Here is a 17,221-nt window from a genome sequence, read left to right as displayed (position 1 = left end):
AAAGACGACTACATACAGTAAGCAATGGTACCAGTGCAAGTAGACCAGTGTACTCAGTGATCAGATTCCAGAGCGAATTTACGAACGCAGCCTTGTTGTTCTAGATTTTTTTTTCCATTATCAACCTAGCATTGCGCTTTAGAGTAAAACAAAGCACGCAACAGTCGCGTCTATCTTTTCATGGCAACTCTACATTGTGATTTACAAGGGATATTAACTAATATTAAGTAATATTATTACTTGGTTACATTTTGCAATTGATCCGCGGTACACATGCGTGCCGAACCGTGGGGGGCGATCCGTTACACCCCTAACAGCTACCTATATTTTCCTTACCGGGTCAACGGTTACAGGCTGACTCGGCCCCGCTTCTTCTGTATCCTCTCTATCCTCTGTATCTGTACCCTGCTCCCGCTCCTCCCTGCTAGCCTCCTCTTCAACCCTAACCCTAACCCCAGGGTTCAAGTTATAAGATGAACTCTGTGGGGGTCTCCAAAATAACAGTGCGAAATGTTCTCATGCACGCGCGAATCATGCCCACACAGCGATGGGACTTACAAGTTTTAATTAGCTATAGGCAGTAGCGGATTAAGGTGGTCAGTCCTTTGTGTGAGGACCCCCCGCCCCCGCCCCCATACACAAGCCTCCCCCCTCCCCAAAATATACAACTCACGAGCACCCTGCACACACACACCACTCATAATGCTTTACCATAAAACACTTAAACACTTTAATAACACAATAACACAACAGTGTTAATAATGCAAAGAATAAAAAAAAGGTTCAGTGCATTCAGTTCTGTCTCTATTGCTCTCCTCTCCCGTTGTCTCTCTGTTACTGTCCTGTTGTCTGTCTCTCAGTTGCTGTCCTGTTGTCCGTCTCTCTGTTGCTCCCCTCAGCTCTAAATGACAGAAATGAATTAGCTAATTAGTTGGCATGTAAACATATAGTTAGGGTTGGGTACAGTGACAGTTTAGGTTAGTACACTAGGTTAGTAAAAAGTAAAAGCCACCTTACCTTTACGGAGACAAGATAGACCAAAGTGGTCTGTTTTCAGTAGGCTGCGGTCGCGGTCCTGGAACCCATGATGCTGACGTCCGATGTCCTTTCTTTATCCAAGATTGGATGAACGGGAGAGGGTCAAATTTGTCGATCGGAGGCCCATTTAAGTCCACGAACAACAATGCGGTAAGGCTCCTGGCTTGCAGCCGGTTCCTGTTCTGACTGTCAGTGTCATTGCATCCAGAAAAGCCCCTCTCACACTCTGCAGAGGTCGGAAGAAAAGTGTTGCTCGCCACTATAAGTCTTTTCAAGGTTTTACCCTGCTGTTCCTTGTCTTGTAATTTCCAGTCTCTGAACTCACTGACAGCATCACTCGAAGGCTCTCCGAGAAGTTTAGCAAACTTCCCCACCTCACGCTCTCCAAATAGAACAAGTTCTGCCCTCTCTTTTGGCCAGAAGTGCTGATCCAGAGGCTTCAACATGCTTACCAGCTCACTGTCAGGGAGACGCTTGGTGAGATTATCAATAATTGACTGGTAAAATTGGGACTTGTTTATTTTACGTTGCGTTTCGGTGAGAGCAACCTCTTTGAACTGACCGCTGGTTATGGCCATTTTGACTTTCATTTCTGTTTTCCCTCCCTGGTCCTTCATGGCAGAGAGCACCTCGATCGTTTGGTGAATGTGGCGGCTTGCATCAATCAGGGATGTGTCGCGTTTCTGTAGTTTCAGGGAGAGACTTTGTAGTTCACGTAACACGTCTTTCATTGTTGCTAAATCAGAGAGAAATCCAGTGGATGTCAGATGCTTACGTAAACCAGTGTACTTGGCCTTCTCCATACCGGAGCGTGAGCCATCTTCACTAGCTGATTTAAAGTGACGTGCTAACACTGGAAAATCCTTCAGCACAGCTTTGACAGTGTTGAAACTGCTGGACACCCATCTTATTGTAAACACTTTCCCTATTTTCAGTATCTGCAGGTTCAGTTCCGCAGCTGCTTCCTGTAATTCCCTTGCATTTTTCGAGGACTGGTGGTAAAGAGCATAGAGTTTTGAGAGGAAAAACTCTAAATGATTACAGCCAGTCACCTCCTTCAATGAGTCATTCACCGCTAATTCTAACCGATGCGCGAGACAGTGAACTGCCTGCAGCCGAGGGAAGTCCCGTTTCAGTCTAGCTATGAGTCCATTCACTCTCCCTGTTAGCACGGCCGCCCCATCTGTGGCTATGCTAATTAGGTTTTCCCGAAGAAATTCGTCATCCATTCCCGCTGATCGAAGGCTGTTTTTCAGTGCATTGCACAGGGACTCGGCATCTGTGCCCTGGTCAAGTTCAACTATGTCAAAAAACACATTGTCCACATCTCCATTTCCAGTGACATCGCATCTGACATAAATAATCATGTACGCTCGTCCATGAATTGTGCTTTCATCTATTGTTATGCTTATACTCGAATTAAGTGATTTGACATTAGAAATGAATTTATTTTTCATCTCCTGTGCAATGTGCTCTACAATCTGTGCACATGAATGATCTGATCGGTGAGTAGGGCCGACTATCGCGCCATTCATCTCATTAAGCTTCATGATTGGATTCAGTTTTGTATATGGCATCCTTTCTTTAGCCACAGTATAGGCTGCCCTGAACGAACTTGCTGTCTCCTTGTACATAATGGAAGTGAGTGCTGCTACGTTCTTAGGAAGCACTTCCTTTTGTTTAAGCTCTGCTATTTCAACAGCTCGTTTATGAGCATGACTGTCGCGGTGTATATAAATCTTTTTCCGCAACTGCTTTTGAACGGGGCTACTTACTGTCCCATTGATCCAGGCATCCGCCAAATTCACTCCCCACTTTTTCTCTGAAAGTAAAAGAGTCTTTGCCTCTTTACAGGCAAGGCATCCAAGGCCATCCTCATTTGCAAATAGCCAGGGGTTTCTTTTTTTCCAGGATCTCCACTGATCTTCTCCCCAGTTCTGTGGCGTTGCCTCCCCTACCTCTTCATTCTGCCCCTCATCTGAACTGTGTGTGGGTGTTGCGCGTTCAGGCCTGGTAGCAGAGTCCTCAGTAGTAGCAGCAGTAGTAGCAGTAACAGTAGCAGCAGGGCTAACGTTAGGTGTCATAGCAGGTTTCTTTGATAAAAACCCGAAATGTTCTAGGCTTGATGACCCGGTCGGCAGCAGTGGCCTTTTTTTGGGCGGCATGGTAGCTACTGTATAATATACTCCTGTATAGCTAATGAATTAATGTTTGCTTCTCAATAATAGGCTAGGTGCACGATCTCACTACTTCCTGAAAGGCAACTGGTGTCTCACTCTATTGGTTTAATTGATTAATCAGCTGTGCACTGTGTGTTCCAACGGTTTACCGCACAGCTGATTAATCAACCTTTTTCTGTTGCACTATATTCTACTGCGCCCCATGGTGTCTTGGTGGTGAAGTGCAGGCAGTCAACGGCATACTGTCATTCACAGGAGATTAATGGTGCGCGTAGTTCTCTTGGAAAACGTGTTTATTTTACAATATTTATAAAATAAATTAAATAATATTCATTACATTGACATTTTGATCAAATAATAGTTGTGGTAATGTATTATTAGCGACCCCCACAGATTTTTGATTTTACTGCCTTCATGGGAGCTCAGAGTGCCTCAGACCATCTCTATGGGAGCTCAGCTCCCATTGGCTCCCACATAACTCGAACCCTGCCTAACCCTAAACCTCTGTATCTGTACCCTGCTCCCGCTCCTCCCTGCTAGCCTCCTCTTCAACCTGTTGCTGTTGCTGCTGTGGTAAACTTGAGGGTACAGCAGCCCCTGCAGCAAACATGTCCCTAATGTTTAAACATTTGGCAGCATCTGCCTCGAGTTTCTTCTTGTTTTTCTCCCTAGTATTTCCCAGCCTCCCTTCCGTTTTAGTGTGCTTTTGCGCTCCATCTCTCTCAGTATCTATCTAGTAACCAGTGGCGGCTGGTGCCCAAATTTTGGGGTGGGGCACAGCAGTGTGGCGGGGGGGTCCTCTTTCGCGCGCATAGCGCGCGCGATTTTTTTTTCGCGTGCACGGTTTTTTTCGCGTGCACGCGCATAGAACACGCACTGGCATTACAACCACTGTATAATTTCAACTTTCACCCTTAAAATGACCGTGTGGGCCATGGAGAAGTTACCCTGTCAACTACAGACACTGAGGTGGAAGAGTGACCGGTCTATGGACGTCGGTACGGTCCAATACCCAGTGTCAGACAAGGAGGAAGTCTAGTCAACAAGGCTAGTACAGGCCTCACAGCTACACTCAGGTTAATAAAGGTAGCAGATGAATATGTGTACTATGTGTCTGTGTGACATGGCTACATCAATGAGCAGAGATGAATGCTGCAGTCAGTAGTACAGTAACTATCTATTTCATAGACACATGATGGATGATGATGGAGAGTGATGGTGGTCAACACATCACAGCAGGTCAACACATTCAATGATGTATCACAACCAGACCATGTCAGAAACACAACCAGACCATGTCAGAAACACAACCAGACCATGTCAGAAACACAACCAGACCATGTCAGAAACACAACCCGACCATGTCTGTAACACAACCAGACCATGTCAGAAACACAACCAGACCATGTCAGAAACACAACAATGCATCAGCTGAGTTAAAGAAAACCAACTCTTACCTTTGATGACAGAACATGAGCCGTGTTTACCCGTACCTCCGCCTTGCCCCGCGCATATTGCTATGAATAGTTCGAAGATAGGTGCTTGCACGTTAGGTGCAAGGCTGCTTGGTTAACCCATTAGCGGGAACATTATTAGTTGCACAAAATAGGCTGATTTAATTGACCATGAACATCAGAGACAGACATTACGAATGTTCATTTAAAATACTCCGGAAGCCCGAAGTCCGGAAAACCGGAAGTCGGGAGTCCTCAGCATAATGCATTGTCTGCAATACAACCGGAGATTTCTTGGCCAGGGCGCACAAATGTGCGTCCTGGCCAAGAAATAGAGACAGCCAATTGGAGCGCTGCTACAGCTCACGTGTAACCGAAAAGTATTTGTCCTGGCATAGACTTGCATTGACACGGCGCCCCGCGTTCTCTCCCTATGTATTTTAACAGTGAGTTTTACACACACACACACACACACACACACACACACACACACACACACAGATAAAAATGTTTATTGCATTGGAGGATTTTTAATGAATGCTGATAGGCGCCGACAGAATATCAGCCACATTTTGTGAATAAACAATGTTTATTTAAAAAAATAACTTTTACAAATCGCAACAAGGAAGTGAAGGTGGGGGCGGCGCCCCAGCGCCCTCTATCGGCCAGCCGCCACTGCTAGTAACTATCCAGGCTAACTAAATGTATTTTGCCGGCCGGCTCGGCCCAAAACTACCGCGAAACTGAGACGGAGGTCTGGTGCTGCGTGCGTGCGTGACCCCTGACCCCCCCCCCCCTTCTCTCTGTTGATTGGGCCAGCCTAGTGTCTGTATCGAAAATTGACCAATGGGCCGTTGTCCCTGATTTATGGGCCGTTCAATGGTAGCTTGCGATTTATGGGCCGTTCGATGGTAGCTTTCGGCTGGGCCGCGAATTTGCGAAACTAGGATGGTAGGGGGTGGCAGGGCAATACCGCTACCTGATTGGTTGGCAAAGCACTCCCTCATTGCCCCCTCATTGGCTGGCAATACCGCTACCTGATTGGTTGGCGAAGCACTCCCTCATTGCCCCCTCATTGGCTGGCGAGTCTACCATCTAAAGCCAGACTCCTTGCTATAAGCTATAGCTTGGGCTAACGTAAACGGGTCAAACTTTTTACTTCGTTAATCTTCGTTAATCTTCGTAATCCGTTTTACTTACCGTAAACTTCGCCAACCAATCAGGTAGCGGTATTGCCAGCCAATGAGGGGGCAATGAGGGAGTGCTTCGCCAACCAATCAGGTAGCGGTATTGCCCTGCCACCCCCTACCATCCTAGGTTTCGCAAATTCGCGGCCGGGCCGGCTGGTATTTATTTTTTTTATTTATTTTTTTTATTTATTTTTTGCCGGTCGGCCAGTCCAGCCCTGATTCACACCTTCTGTCAAACAGCCTAACACTTACTCTTCATTGAGGTAATAGACCTCATAGTGGACTGCTTTCAGAAGAATAGCCTAACTAGATTTGCATGTGGTTGATTAAGGTTACATTATGAACTAATGATAACATTACCAACTTTATTGCAAAGCAAAGATGGCCATAGCACCCCTTCACAACCCGACCACATAAGTTACACAACACTCTTGATTTACTATACACTGAAGCAATATTTATCAAAAATGAGTGATCACTATTTACACTTGATCATCTTTTTTAGACAAATGCTACTAATAGCCTTATATATTTTAATTGAATACAGACATGTTCCCTGTTTAAGCTTATTCGTCAGCTGGGCTTATTATCTTTTAAGACTCTGGTTAGTTGGATGATGTACGTTAGCAGCACTGTGCTGAAACAGGATATTGGAGCAAACAGGGGTTGGAGCACACAACTCTGCTGAACATGAACCCAGGCCTTCCACCCCTAAAGCAAGAGCACATCCCGTTGTACTAATTATGTTGACCTTCCTGGCAGTGTTCCTAAGTTAACAGGGTCGTCTCAATATGCACCCTACTCAGTTCCCAGGAGGTAATCCCAGTGATTTGATATAAATAAAAGCCTGGGTCTTTGTTTAAAGTTTACTGATATGCTCAGGGCCGCTTGGGAGATATGCGAGGCCCTGTGCGAAGTCAGATTTGCGAGGCCTTTTATAATGATGTAGGCTACTGTTATAAAAAAAAAAAAAAAAAAAAAAAAAAACTTACTTACTTATAACCGCGCGACACGCACGCACCGATATATTGCAAGAAATGCGCTCACATGCTGTGCTGATAGACAATAGCATATCTACTTATTTAGATAGTTTACAACCATGTTTGTTTCATTTCAAACCTTTTATACTCGTAAAGGATTAGGATTTAGGATAAAGCAGTCATCATACCCAACATTAAATACGCACAAGCCATTATTGACATGAATAGAGATGTTACTCACCACCATGTAGGCCTATCCTTTATGTTGAAAAGCTTACAGCAAAAGCAAAAAGACATGTCCCGTTTTTGAGAGTGTAGTGTATTTTCATATGACGTGGCCATGGCAACCCAACGGCCACGTAGTGAAAGCAACATAGTAGGAGACTCTGTTTGACTCCTTCTTTACTCATCCAGGGCTTGCTTGAGGGCAGAAACATATTTGTCATTTATCTGATTCGTTCCCCTATTCACTAGATAACCGTCCGTTTGTGTTGTTTCTGTTAAGAGAGATAGGGAGAGACACACGGTGGCCTTTTGACAATGCATGTGCAGAGGATGGAATGTCATCATGGGAGGATAATTGCATTGGGGTCGAGTCAGCAAGACGGCCATAACATAGGTTACATTGGAATCGTATTAGACCATAGGGTGAGTTGCATTATAATAAGACAATGACATCCTATTTGCAGGACGGAGAATGGCCTCACCTACTCACTGGTATGCTTTGTATTCAACCAAATTAAAGTAACGTGGACTCTGTTTAGTTGGCTCAGCGAAATAATAGTGACAGGGTATAAAGTCCGCTACGTAGATGGACTCTGCCTCTTTATTTTTCTTCAAATCCATCCTGTGACCGATTCGGACCATCAGCTCCATTGAGGGGCCATGCTGTGTAACCTGCTTTTTTGAATAAACAAGTCTTAAATTTGCTCAAGAATTCTTCTTCATTTTTAGTAGTAACAGATACCAAAATATATACGAAATAATGGCGAGACTAGCCCACGAGTTAATTAATAGCTTATAAGTAATTATAGTGACCGTCAATTTTTACATCTCTTCATTCAGCGCCTGGAGGTAAGTACCATTCTCCCTTTCTCTGCTCTTTCTCTGTCTCTGTCTCTCCCTCTGCCTCTCTCTCTCTCTCTCTCTCTGTCTCTCTCTCTCTCTCTCTCTCTCTCTCCCCCTCTCCCTCTGCCTTTCTCAAATTGGTTCCCTTTCTCTCTCTCTCTCTATCTCCCTCTCTCTCTCCCTCTGCCTTTCTCAAATTGGTTCCCTTCCTCTCTCACTCTCTGTCTCTCTGTCCCTCTCTCTCTCAGTCAGACTTCTTTGATGTAATTAAATGATCTTAAGCTAAACAAAAGAATTTAGATTTGTGTTGAGTATCTGTTAGAAATATAAGATAATTACAATTGGATTGAATTTAAAGAGCCGGATTTAGAAATCTGTATTTGTACATAAAATGTGTAATTGTACGATATTGTAGAAGTATCGTGTGTGTGTTTGTGGAGCAAAGGATGAATTGCTTCAGTGCGCGTTTTGCGAATGCGCTGTCAGTAGAGTACTAAAGGAAGACGAACTTTAGTAAGTGTCTATATGAAAAGTGTAGGCTTGTCGACAGGAAATTAACGGAAGACGTTTTGTTAATGGGTCGGCAATATTGATATCTTGTGATAAATCAGAAGAGAGTCTGATAATTGTGTTATTGTAATTGTACGATACTTTATCGTGTGTGTGGTATAACAGGATTGTTATGAGTGTAAAGGAATCTGAATTCCTGGTTTGAAAGAGCATAGTCCGTGTATGTGAGAAGACAAGAGGACCATTGTCAGCTAATTACTTTAGTGCCGTCGAGCCTTATGCCTGCAAGCGCTCAAGGCGTTCAAGTACAGAGGCTGTGGAAAAAAGGCATTAGAAAATATTAGAGTGAGGTTCATTTGGTGAATAATAAGCATTCCTTTAGAAAGGAACCTGATTTTGATTAATTACATTACTTATTTCTTGCAGATAAAATTGGATTCATTTCGCATGGGTTGTGTCGTATTCTAAAAGATAAGGAAAGTGAATTGACCAGTGGGATAGAGTGGTTTGGAGAAATTTCATTGACAGGTCTGGGGAAGGAACTTGCTGCCATCTAGTGGACAGATTGTAATAGTCCAATGGTAACGTTTTCTTCCACAGGATTACATCAATGAAGTGTTAATGACTAAGTCTAATTAATTATGCATTCCTTTCAAATAACAAGTCGATTTCTTTACAGATTGTAATTAATAATTAATCATTTTATTCCTTCCAAAATAAATCGATTTCTTTACAGGTTGTTGTCACTATTCGTATTTTACATCTTTTTATTTCAAGTCAAGTTCTTTTTCACAGCTTTTGATTAAAGAAGAGCAGAACAGTTTATATCTGAGGATTGAGCAATCAAGGGTTTTGTGAATCAGAAAGCGTGACCTGCCTTTGTAATTTGATAAATTGTGTTGAACAGCCTTTGTAGTTTAATAATTAAAGTTGACCTGAACTATAATTAGTATTGATTGAGCAATTAAGTGATACACATTCATACACAATAAGGGAAAAACATTTAGATTAAAACTAAACTAAATTTGGATTGAATTGAATTGAAATTAAATTGAATTTAAATTTGAATTGAATGATTATTTAGTTATGATTATTAATAATTAATTAATATTAATTAATAGTGATAATTGATTGTTAGTGATTAATTAGTTATGATTATTTAAATAATTTAAATTAAATTGAATTAAAAATTTTAATTAAATTTAAATTAAAACACACACACACATAGATTACATTTAAGTCAATAATACACAATACCACTGAAACAATCCGTTGTTCTGAATTGTAATGTTCTGTGTAGACAGTTGACGCAGTTAAAAGTTGGACTAGCATCTGTTTAGCAGATACGGCAACAGAAGGTGGGTTGTAAGAAAAGTACACCTTATAGCATATTTTCAGCATATTAAGCAGTATAAATATTTCAGACATGGGAGCCAAACCCAGTAACATTGTGAGGGCTGTTAATACAGACAAGGGAATATTAGCAAATTCATCCCCTGTGGCTATAGTGGAAAAAATGAATCCTCTTGTTAAGGAGATTAGCAAAATGTCAACGAAATGGAATATTCGTTGGGCAGACATTGAACAACCATGGCCAGAAGAGGGCACCTTTGACTTACAATTAATTGCAACATTGGAGATACTTATCAATGCACATAAGGCGCATCAAAAAGGAAAGATTAGATCAGAGAAACGCAGGTTAGAGTTAGCTATTTTAGACCTCTTCAAGGTAGAGGGGCAGAAAGTAGCATTAGCTTGGAATGAGAAAACAGCTCACATGGATCCAGAAAAAAGAGATGAATTGGCCAAAGCAATGGAAGAGAAAGTGAACATTCCATTCTCACACACAGCTCCAATCTCCAGTCCTCCTCCCTATGCCAAGATACTGGAGGACAATTCTCAGCGGATCTACCCTCAGGTCCCCGTCCTAAGTACGAACGGAGCCTTCACTATCAAAGATGGGGGTGATAATGTACTAGAGAGGGGAAGAGCGAAAGTGACCGTGGATTTCGAACCAGAGAACAAGACAGATGACAATGAAGATGGCAGTGGAGGTGAAGGCGAATGTTCCGGTGCTGACAGCAATGCACAGGGAGGTTACAGTGCTCAGATCAGAAAACTAATAGCCAGGGCCGAAAAACAGGGAAGGACAAGACGCTATAAAAAGGGAAAAGAAGAAAGTGGTTCTGAAGATGAGCAGGAGTCTCTGAAGATAGAGAAGAAGAAAGAGAGCTTAAAGCAAAAGAAGAGGATGTCGGAGGAAGAGGAGGAAGAAAGGGTGAAAAAGGATAAGGAGGAGTTAAGAAAGAGGGCAAGAAAACTCCAGAGAAGCCTAAGAGAGGAGGAAAGTTGTATACGACAGATAGAGGAACTGGAAGAACAGATAGCTCAAGTGACATCATTTCATACATCCCAGCCGAACCTCTCAAGAGAATATCGTCAAGTGTCATCACATCATACATCCCAGCCGAACCTCCCAAGGTCTACAGCGACACCAAGGTGGGACGAAAGAACGGAGCCACTAGTAAGCAATTATGGCCTTAGACCAAGAGGGAAGGCATCGGAGGAAGAGGAAATTCAGGGGATCTTCCCGGTGCTGTTTCGAGATAACAAGATAGAATATCGTCCTTGGGGTCATACAGATCTGTCTGAAGTGATCGAAAAACTCCCAGTCCTAGAAGATGGGGGTCACCCTTGGACTAACGAGATGGACGTGAGACTGACAGGGACGCAGGCCGCGATGGGAGACCTGAAAAGACTCTTAGCCTTTATTACAGGATTGGACACCATGCAGGAAATATTGACGAAGGCAGGACTTCATAAATATATCGGTACATCAGTTTATGACCCAGAGCTCTTCGCAGCAAACAGAGGCAGGCTGTGGAAGGCAATCAGAGAGACATACCCTACTCACATTCACCCAGACAATATCATTGTGATGCCACTGGGAGAAGATGAGAATCCCAGAGGTTATGTAGCCCGTGTGCACTCTCAATGGAGAAGTGTGACAGGGAAGGATGCCGAAGATAACCCGTTAGAAAAAGCCATAATCAGGGAAAAGATTCAACAAGGTCTCCCTACCCCAGTTAAGAACAAGTTAGCAGAAGTGGTGGGGCTACGACACATGAACAAGGCTGTTTATATAGACAACGTAGCACACCAAGTAGAATTATTTAGAAAGAAGATTCAGATACAGAAGGCACAAGACGAAGACTCACTCAGAAAACTAACTCAAGTACAATTGACTGAAGGCAAGAAAACCAGAGAGAGAGTGCAGACCATAGCCCTACAGGTCCCATCTCAGCCACAGCAACTGCAAACTGTCCCTCCCCAGTCATACCCACAGGGGCCACAAGGGGGGTATCCATACCCACAGGGGCCACCAGGGGTGCAAGTGGTTCCGTACCAGCCATACAACCAGCCTGGCCAAGGACCACCACAAGAGGGATGGACCGCAGCCGGGAAGAAGATGTTAGGACCATGTTTCCAATGCGGCCAGGATGGACACTTAGCCCGTACCTGCTGGAAGAAGAACCAGGGGGGCGCAGGGGGGAAACAAAAAGGAAGATATAGGCCCCCTGCTACACCGGCTCCAGGAGTGGTGAACCCCTACGGAGGCCCACCAGCTGGGCTATAGGGGTGCCCAGAAGATCCGAGAGGGGGGTGCCAGCTGGTGGTGACGAACAGGCCTGAAGATGAACCTACCATATGGGTGTCGGTCAACCAACGTCCATTAGAATTGATGGTGGACAGTGGAGCAGCCTACACCTGTCTGAAGCCTGAAGATGCCACGCACCTTCCTATGTCTGGGAAATATGTGAAGACAATCGGATTCGAGGGAATTAAACAGCTGATCCCTACTACTGAGCTTGTAAGCTTAGAGTACAAAGGACAGAGAGCAGATCTGTCAATACTTGTATCAGAACACACGCCAATAGGGCTACTAGGGAGAGATGCACTATGCCAATTGAACTGTACAGTGAAATGCACACCTGACGGCTGTCGGGTGACAGTGCCACAAGAGAACAGACAGCTGTCTGTCATGATGGACAACAACGCATCTATGGTGTATTGGGTGGGAGGGCTTAGCCCAGACCTAATGGAACCAGCAAGGATGTGGGACAATTATATCCTGGCACACATGTCAGAGGCCAGAAGGCCTACTGATCCATTGCATTGTACACTCCAGTATTTTAGAGAAGTTGCAGATGCAAACCCAGATGAGTGGCTGAAGCATCAGCCAAAACAGGTACAGCTTAGTACAAGTTGTATAATCCTAGGCCCTCAGGGAGTGGCTATGAAGATAAACAGTGACACTTATCTAGATCAGGAGCATAAGATTGAGGGTAGCATCCCTCATGTGACACTTATGATATCTGAACACTATAAACAGAAGCATTTAGGGGCAATGATGGCAGACTCAGAAAAAGCCAGATTTGTAACGACAAAAGAAAACCCTGCTATCTGGAGGAGCATTGATGGACAGTTCACAAAACTAATGATCTCTGCTCAAGGAATAGGACATCCGCAGACTGTGAAGCTAATGAACCAGCTAATCCTTCCTGTACAACCTGAAAAAGACCTCAGAGAAGAAATGATACAGAATGTGCCAGCAGACCTGTGGGCAAAGAACAGTACAGACATTGGATTTGTGAAATCAGCTCGTCCATTGAGAGTTGAACTCATACCGGGTGCAAAACCCCCTTGGAAAAACCAATACCCATTGAAGCAGGAAGCAATTGATGGAATTGAGCCACAGATCAAAGGATTGTTAGAGGCAGGAGTCTTGAAGATAACTCAATATCCGTTAAGTAACACACCTCTTCTGCCAGTAACGAAACCTGATGGTTCATATCGTCTGGTACATGACCTACGGGCTGTGAATGAGGTAGTTGTCAGCTATCCAGCCGAAGTTCCTGATCCTCATGTGCTGTTGACTCAGATTCCATCTACAGCCAAAGTATTTACAGTGATTGATTTATGCGGGGCTTTCTTTTCTATACCTCTTAGTGTAGAAAGTCAAGGGTTATTTGGGTTTACCTACAAAGGTCAACATTATCAATATACCAGAATGCCACAAGGGTACAAACACAGTCCTCATGTTTTTAATCAGGTCTTGAAGGAGGACTTAGACGGGTTAGGGCAGACGATAAGTAGTACTGCCATTCAGTACATGGATGACATACTCCTTTGTGCCCCAGATGAAGAAACATGTCACAGGGATTCCGTTAAACTGTTAAAGGTTTTGGCGGAGAAGGGACACAAGGTGTCTAAAAAGAAGCTACAGTATTGCCAGGAAAAGGTAACTTACTTAGGACAATCTATTACACAGGGACATCGCAGTGTCACTAACGAACACTTGGAAGCTATTCAGAAGGCTCCAAAACCACGAACGGTTAGGGAAATGATGATGTTTTTGGGCATTACTGGGTATAGTTCAGCATGGGTGGAGGATTACACTAGACTGGTCGCTCCATTGAGGGGGATGATTAAGGAAACAGGTAGTGATAAACTCCAATGTTGCATTACTTGGACAAGGGAAGCTGATTTGGCGTTTGAGACAATTAAACACAAATTACAAGAAGCGCCAGCTTTAGCGCTTCCAGATTATTCCAAAGAATTTGGATTGTATGTTTCTTCTTCAGCCAAAGGGAAGTATGCCTGCGCTGTTCTTACGCAACCAACAGGCATTGGACCTAGTCCACAGCCCATAGCCTATTACTCTGTCGCATATTCAGAGGTAGAAATGGGTTTCGCGCCATGCTACAGAGCAATGGCCGGGGCATATCTTATGTACGAGAAGGCAACAACCTTAACAATGGGGTACCCAATTACCATTCTCTGCCACCACAGTCTAAGGAATCTTTTGAATCAAGGCAAGTATACTTTGACGATGCCTAGGATTAGGAATTATTACAGGATGTTGGAAAGAGAAGATGTAACATTACTAAGATGTAACACACTTAACCCAGCAGAGACCTTGCCAACCCCAGAAGATGGGGAACCACACGATTGTGTGAAGGAAGCTATGAGGTACTCTAAGCTTAGAGCAGATCTACTAGCTTTGCCTTTAAAGGAAGCTGACGTTGAGTATTGGACTGATGGATCTTGTTACCGGGTAGGAGAAAGTTTACGTGCTGGATATGCCATAGTCCGATCCCAAAATTCAGGGTTCATTGTGGAACAAGCCGAGGCTGTTCCTCAGCCTTGTTCAGCTCAATTGGCTGAGTTAATTGCCCTCACAGAAGCATGCAACTTGGGAACCGGACGAAGAGTGACAGTGTACACCGACTCTGCCTACGCCCATAATGTGTGTCATCTACATGGAGCTGTATGGAAAGGACGGGGTTTTAAGAAAACTGATGGTTCGCCTATTCAGCACCACGCTCAAATCATGAAGCTGTTACAAGCCATGATGAAACCAAGGGAATTAGCCATAGTGAAGTGTGCCGCACACAGATCTGACTCATCACATGTCACACAAGGTAACAGGGCTGCAGATGATGCAGCCAAAGCCATTACAGGAGCAGACAAAGCAGGTAAAGTTCTGCTGGTCACACATGAAGCACAGTTACAGGGCATGGTCACGCTTGAGGATTTGTTGATGTTACAGAGTGGGGCAAATGCGCTAGACAAAAACCTATGGTTAACAAGGGGGGCTAGTCAGGATGACACAGGTCTATGGAGAAATCATGAGGGACTGGTTGTGGCACCCCCAGATTTATTAGGCATGCTGATACAGGAAGCCCATGGATTAGCTCATGTGGCCAGGGGGGAGGTAAGACGCAAGATCACCAAGGAATATGGTTTTTGGGCTCCATATTTATTGGAACAAATAGACCATATCCTTGGTCAATGTGTGGTCTGTTTGAAAAACAATATCAGACCTGGAATACCAGTGGGAACTGGGCATATCCCTACCCCAAACGGGCCAATGAAACACTTGGTGATTGACTATGTGGACATGATTCGTCCTGTTGCAGGATACAGGTACATGTTAGTTGTAGTGGACAGGTTCAGCAGATGGGTAGAAGCATGCCCCACTCGAAAAAAGGATGCTCAGTCTGTAGCAAAGTTCCTATGCAGGGAATTCATACCTAGGTTTGGAATTCCAGATAGGATAGCGTCAGACAATGGTAAGGAATTTGTGGATAAGACGGTAAAGCTTATACTACAAAAGTTGGGAATCAAGCAGAGATTTGGGTGTATTTACTCACCTCAAAGCCAGGGGATGGTAGAGAGGATGAACGGGGTCCTTAAGAACCGTCTTTCTAAGGTCTGTCAGCATACAGGTCTTAATTGGGTGGAAGGACTCCCTCTTGCATTGATGGCCTGTCGTTCCAGTGAGATTCGAGGGCTGCACTTGACTCCCCATGAACTGGCTATGGGGAGAATAATGACAGCTCCCTGTGCACGAACCAGTGGGAAAGGGCCAAGTTTGGCTCTCTTGGAGAGTGACATGAAAGCCTATGTACAGTACATGACTAACCGGCAAAAGAGTATCTCTTCTTATGTGCTCCACAAACAGGAACGTGAAGAGGAGGTGAACGCACAGGAGAGGAAGGACGCGTTGCAACCGGGTGACAAAGTATACGTGAAGGTCTACAGACGGAAGTGGCATGAGGCTCGACGGGAAGGACCATACGAGGTCGTTCGGTGCACTGGGACTGCCATCCAAATCAAGGGGTCCCCCACCTGGTATCACGTTCATCACTGCATCAAGGCACCCAATGAGGACGATGAGGGAGAGCCTCAGCAGGATGGTGAGGAGACCCCTGGGGACGAGGAAGTCCACAGCTTGGACATCCAGGCTGACGAAGATGTTGGTGAGTATCTGCGCCGTGATGCAGATGATGAGGGGGGCCTCGTCCCAGACCCTGTCCAGCCCAGAGACGAGTGGGCCAAGGGAGATCGTGAAGGATCCAGTGACTGCGACACCCCTCTTGGGGGTTCTACCAAGCCTGGTGTTGCCCCTGTTGTCACCCCTTCCGACCCTGACAATGCTCCAGACGGAGATGTCAGCAACCCGGGCGGCTGCCCGGACCAAGGTACCATTGAGAGACACAGACCTGTCAGTGATACACCCCAACCAGACAGATCCCGTGATACACCGAGGCCAATTAGGAGGAAACTCAAGCCATGCCGTTTCAGAGACTAATATACCCCTTAGTGTTCCTACCCCATTGACTTCCTTGGACAATGCTACACTTCACTCACACACTGTTATGCCTGGACGTCAGAAAAGATTTATCACATTAGGTAGAGCTTTTATTTGCCCACATTCACGTTGTACTGTTGATGATTGTTTGATCTATGCCTCGACTGAATTGGCTGAGTGGTACTTACTGGATGCCAAATATATTACACTTACACAACAGTTAATGTCAACACTTGTGACATTAACTAATGTTGACAATGAGGTGAACTCGTATTGGTGTGCTAGACGTAATATCGGTGAACAGGTGTTTGACAAATCCAACAATTTCAAGGACAAAGTTTGTAGTAACATTCCTGACTTTCCACACGACTTTTTGGTGGACTGTAGGGAATTTGTGCATGAATATATTTTTCCAGTTGAGTTACCAGGAAAGGTTAAAAATGTTGCTGTAAAGGCTTCTACGAAGGCGATTGTAGTCGCTACTGACGATTATTTGTTGTATGATTCTAATCACCTGGGGACACGGTCCCACCCTAATTCTGCCACTAGTATCATGAAAGATTTTGCTTCAAAAATGAATTATTCTGATTGCTGGATTTGTCAACAGGTCCCTGTAAGTACATCTGCTCCTATGTTTTTCCCC

Source organism: Nansenia antarctica (genome assembly GCF_963989245.1).
Source record: "Nansenia antarctica genome assembly, chromosome: 6".
Classification (NCBI taxonomy): Eukaryota; Metazoa; Chordata; class Actinopteri; order Argentiniformes; family Microstomatidae; genus Nansenia; species Nansenia antarctica.
This window is presented reverse-complemented; position numbering follows the sequence as displayed.